At 31.0% G+C, this 5,369-nt stretch overlaps 1 long non-coding RNA gene across 10 annotated transcripts; it reads left to right on the forward strand.

Annotated features, from left to right (window-relative positions):
* Positions 1–289: 289 nt before the first annotated feature.
* Positions 290–4,046, forward strand: LOC131943117 (uncharacterized). 10 transcript variants are annotated; one of them, XR_009386844.1, is made up of 5 exons: positions 290–423; positions 2,786–2,903; positions 3,071–3,213; positions 3,559–3,623; positions 3,940–4,046. It is a non-coding gene; the product is annotated as an uncharacterized LOC131943117 (long non-coding RNA). The 10 variants fall into 10 exon arrangements; XR_009386839.1 differs by lacking the exon at positions 290–423 and adding an exon at positions 436–607; XR_009386841.1 differs by lacking the exon at positions 290–423 and adding an exon at positions 437–627.
* The last annotated feature ends 1,323 nt before the right edge of the window (positions 4,047–5,369 follow it).

Below are 5,369 nucleotides of genomic sequence, written 5' to 3' on the forward strand. Positions count from 1 at the left end.
CCAGTTCACTCCAGTTTTAAGGTGAGTATGAAAGTTAGTGTAGAAATGTAGTCCTAGCTACACTCCAGTTTTAAGGTGAATATGAAAGCACGTGTAGAAGTGTAGTCCTAGCTACACTCCAGTTTTAAGGTGAATATGAAAGCCCGTGTAGAAGTGTAGTCCTAGCTACACTCCAGTTTTAAGGTAAGTATGAAAGTACGTGTAGAAGTGTAGTCCTAGCTACACTCCAGTTTTAAGGTGAGTATGAAAGCCCGTGTAGAAGTGTAGTCCACCCCATGCGGATCATCTCAACGACAGAATCGTTGAGCCTCTCTCCGACTGTGTCGCTGAGAATAAAACCCTTTGGTGGTTTCTCAGTCAACACTGTCGTTGAAAATAAAACAATAATTAAACATGCTCTCCACAATTAGGAAAGCATAAACTGTAGGTGTTTTGAAGCTAATATTCCAGCCATTTTGTTTTGACGAGAGCTAGTCCAGATCTAGACTAGATCTACTTGATCAACGATTTACACTGATGTAAAACCTACGTAAATCAAATCTACAAGATCAGGATTTACATTTAGATCTAGAAATCTACATTATTGACTAGAGAGAAAAAGTTAAAAGTATGCCTAGTGCGTCGAAAGTAAATGATAGAATCTAGATCTAGAAAATCTAGATATTTTTCAGTAGCATTAGATCTAGTCTAGATTGACTAGATAGAAAGATAATTATTTCTGCGGCATAGCTGTCCTTTAGCATTTAGGATCTAGATCTACTCAATTTTAAATCTCTTCTATTTCAAATTGTTTGTAGATCTATATCTACAAGATTAGGCTTAGGTCTAAAAATATACTAAAGTTAAAGCTACACAAGTACCTACACATCATTCCTAAACTTAATGCCATTAATGGCTAAAATTCACTGAGCATTGTTGCACTTAAGACTTAAACGTAAGGCCTAAATACTAAATAAAATTATTACGTTAGCTTAATTTTCGTGACAGCTTTTCTCTTCTTTTTTGCCATGCTTAATTTAAGTCACTTTCATATGCTGGTAGCTTAAAATAAAACTTGTTTAGGAAGTTTATTTCTTTCTCCCTTTCATAATGCTGCAAATATGAGTAAGACACTTATTATTATAATTAAATAGCTGCGATAAATAATCATTTGCATCTTTTTGGGGGTATTTCTTTTACATGAACTGTGAAATACGGTATCTCAAATTTTGCGCGTAACTCAAAGCGAAATATTACTAGTTCAACTGCTCATATTTAAAAAATCTGGTATGTCGAGGCACTAGAATGTTGAGGTACCACAGGATCTACTATGTATTGAAAGAAAACATAAATTAATTATAGAATAATAGGCAAATATAGTAATAAAGTAGGCCTTATAGCTTTAGATTTTATTCAGCCTACTAATAAATAATTAAATAGGCCTAAAGTAGTACTAGATATTAGTTAAATCACTAGTATTGTGTAGGGTTATTTTTATTAAAAAAACAGATCACATCTTATACATTAAGGCGGGCTCAATAAAATAAAAATAATTTATTTAGGACCTAGGCCTATCTTTTGGAGATCTAAAATTCTAAATGAAAAATAAATTATTAATTAGACCAACAATAGGCATAGTATGCTAAATCTATTTTAGTATTTAAATTTAAGGCTCGGCCATCTACTAAAAATTTTATAAATGTCATAAAATGGCCTACTTAATTATAATTAGGCCTACTAATTACTATTAGGCCTAAGTTTAAACTAGAGATAGCCTATTTTATTAGTAGAAAAAGTATTAGTCATAGTTAAGATGGTATAGCCTTATGTAAATTAATGTAATCAGTGTTAGATATTATGATATCGATCAAGCAATTATTATATAATATCGGAAAGGGGCCTAGCACTCTCTTAGTCATTAGTCTATTAGGTCTTACAAGTAGTTTAGCCTATTTATATATTATAGGGCCTATAGGCTGTTATTTAAATTAGGCCAAAGGCTTATTAGGAAAAGGCTTAATAGGCTTTAGTTTTTAATTAGGCAACAAGGCAGAGGCTTAATGTTGCTTATAGATTTAATTTGAAGTTATTATGATATACGCTACTCTGCGGCTATCACTATAGACTGCTATAGAGTATATTATAGCCTAGGCCTATCTAAATAAAATAATTCAACTCACTTAGCTTACTATAATTTTTAAAAATGTTTAGTTAAGTATTCAGCTCTCTATGTCAGTTAAGGCCCATAATTGTAATTATCCTACTGTTAGATCTATTAATTATTTAATAATTAGTAGGCCTAATTATAGGAATTAGGTCTGATACATTAAGTCCTATACATTGGTCGTAGAGTAATACTATTGGGCTAGTAATTATATACAATATCTATACAAGCCTACTTATCGTTAATTTGGAAGTCTTTGCATTGACCTTAGTTTTCAGATGTAGCAGCCTAATTTTTATCAGATTATACCATAAAATCAAAAGTAGACTTGTAGATCTTTTTAAAACAAGGCATGAAATATTAATTTAAATAATATAAATTAAACAAATAGCCTAAATAACAACTACACAAAGTTAAAGTCATAATAACTTTTTATAAAGGTATCTTGAATTTCAGCTGGAGGTAGTTTTGATAAATATTAGTATTCTGAACATTAAAATAGGTAGACTTAACATACATTTGTTCTGAAAACATATTTAGAAATTGGTTTTAAAAAATGAGGTTAGGATTGGGGTGATAACTAGTTGAGGATTAGATATGATATTCATTGTGTTTATCCATGTTGTAATTTCTCTTTTACAGGTTCATCCAAAAAAAAGGGAAGATCTGATTTTTACCAGTAATAAGACTACAGCATACTAAATGACACAAGATGTTCTTTCTCTATTACCTCTTACATTTGACATAAAAGTAGGAAAAGGTATGACAATTATTAATAAGCTGCTTTAAATTTTATAATTTGTTTTTTTATAACTTAATTGTACCATTTTTATTTCCAATAATGATAAATATAATTTAGTGTCATTTATATTTTAAAATATTTATATTATACTAGATATAATTTACTTCTATAATATTACTATCCAGGTTTAACAGTCTATGCCTACAACATAGATCTCCAGGACTAAAAGTACACAAAATGGCAATCAGTATATCACAAGTGTAATAACACATGCATCTAATCTGCTTCAGTGGCGAGAACTGGGTGAATCCTCTCAAACATTAATCAGGTAAGTTATCACAAGTTTGCTTTGGTTTATTTTGAACATGTTGATTGAGATAGATTTTTATTTGTATAAATATTGTATTTAAAAAAATATTTTACCTAGTAAAACCAAGTCAGTGGTGATGATTGATACAATATCATTATGTATTTTTTTAAATATTTGTTTTGCAAAATATGCTGATTTGCAGGAAGGATATATATATATATATATATATATATATATATATATATATATATATATATATATATATATATATATATATATATATATATATATAAAACAGTATCATTTAGCGGTTTGTCTTACAAATTTGAATTATTTACTTAATCTGTCTTAACTGCTCAACAGGAACTAGGCATACCTAATGAGCGTCAAGCTGATACAGTAGATGTACAGAAGAGTTTATACACAAGGTAAATATTGATAAATTTTAAGTTTTCTTTTTTTAAGGATACATGTAGTGTTTTGGGAGAAAGGAATTAAATTATTTAAATTAGGCCTAATAGTTTATTTCTCTAGCTTATGTTTCACTTAAAATAACTTAAATTTTTCCCCCTTTATCACTAAAGCAAAATTTTATAGATATCTATGCCATGATTCATCTCATTCAATTACTTTTTTCTTGTTTTGTTTTGATGTATTAAACTAATTTAAACTAAAGATTTTTTTTTTTTGCTAATTTTATTATTTCAGATGGATGATTAAGAAAATCATTTTGTTTTGTTTCAGGAAGTGAAAAGTGATGTAAAAGGCAACTAATACTTCCATCTACCATAGTTAAACAAGAATCTGCAAATGGTGATAATTGCAATAATCTTGATATATTAATGTATGGCTTTATACTTTATAATTATATGCAATTGTTTCATAAATAAATTATTTCTCAAAATTTGATGTATTTGGTTTTCTTACTTTGTACATAAGATGCAAGTGATTGAAAGCTGAAAAGGGTTGTATGTAGTTATAGTATTCCCAGCACAAGTTGACATTAAAACAGCTGAAGCCCTTTAAAAAAAAAACAAAAAAAAATAAAATAATCTAGGAATGCTGTTTCTATTAGCTGAGCCTATATTTGGAAAAGAACTTAATTGTTTACCAGAGAATACTGTGACCCAGTTTGTACTCCAGGCAAAAAGTGTCTATGGTTAATATTATTAAGTTAAAGAAAAGTATCAAACAAACAGGATAATATTAATAAGCAAGAACTCCACACTAGAGTAGTATGGAATGAGTGTTGCATGGAATTCAAATCAACTTTGATGTTGCTAATTGCTACACTGGCCATAATTGGCCTACATTGATTTTTGCTGAGGTAGGCAACTGTTTTTGTTTAACTTTAGATGTCGACTAAATAAAGAAGAAAACTGACACGCCAATACCAAAATCAAGAACTTGTTAAGTTCGTGGTTGCTAAACCGAGAAGTCCTGAGTTCAATCTCCCGTGTAGATGAGGCTCTATAGTTGGGGATAGCAACCTATCTTGGGGATACAACACTTGTTCTTGGATTGACAAAAGATAAGAAAAGAAATCCAGAAAGAAAAGCAGCTGAACGAAGAAGAAAAAGGCTGGATATATTCGGTATCAACTGTACAATTTTAACAGACACACATTTCAAACTACACATGCATTTCAATGACAAAGTTCAGTGAAGCCATAATGTTGAGTTTGACTGAATGAAGAACGATATTGTTATTTCAAGCAAAGTTAAGGTTTATTGTCTTAAAGACATTGTCGTGGATTGATTTAGACTAAGACTTCCCTGTTAAATAAGCCGACAACGATGGCTCTTTTTATTTCTCGTCTTTGATGTTGCTTTCAAGAACTTGTATGAGATTAGATTACCTACATACATAAGGCTACACAGTTTGGAATCTTGGCTTTCTAATAGTGGACCTGGCTACATGACATTACCCCCACCCCGTCAATTACCCTCCCCCCCCCCCCGGAGGAGACCCCCCCTCCCGTATTTACCCCCCGGGCAATTACCCCTTGTCAATAACCCCCCTGGAGAATCCCACCCCCCCCCCCCCGGCCTCAAGTTATGATCCTAACTCAAACTCTATACCTATGTATTTCCTTAATCCTAATCGATAAAAAAATGACCAAACCCTAAGCATTCACCTCAGCCTAAAACTTAACACATAACCAAAACCAACTC

The sequence above is a fragment of the Physella acuta genome, unplaced genomic scaffold (assembly GCF_028476545.2).
Source record: "Physella acuta isolate Inbredline_101_S28 unplaced genomic scaffold, ASM2847654v3 ptg000442l, whole genome shotgun sequence".
In the NCBI taxonomy this organism is placed as follows: domain Eukaryota; kingdom Metazoa; phylum Mollusca; class Gastropoda; family Physidae; genus Physella; species Physella acuta.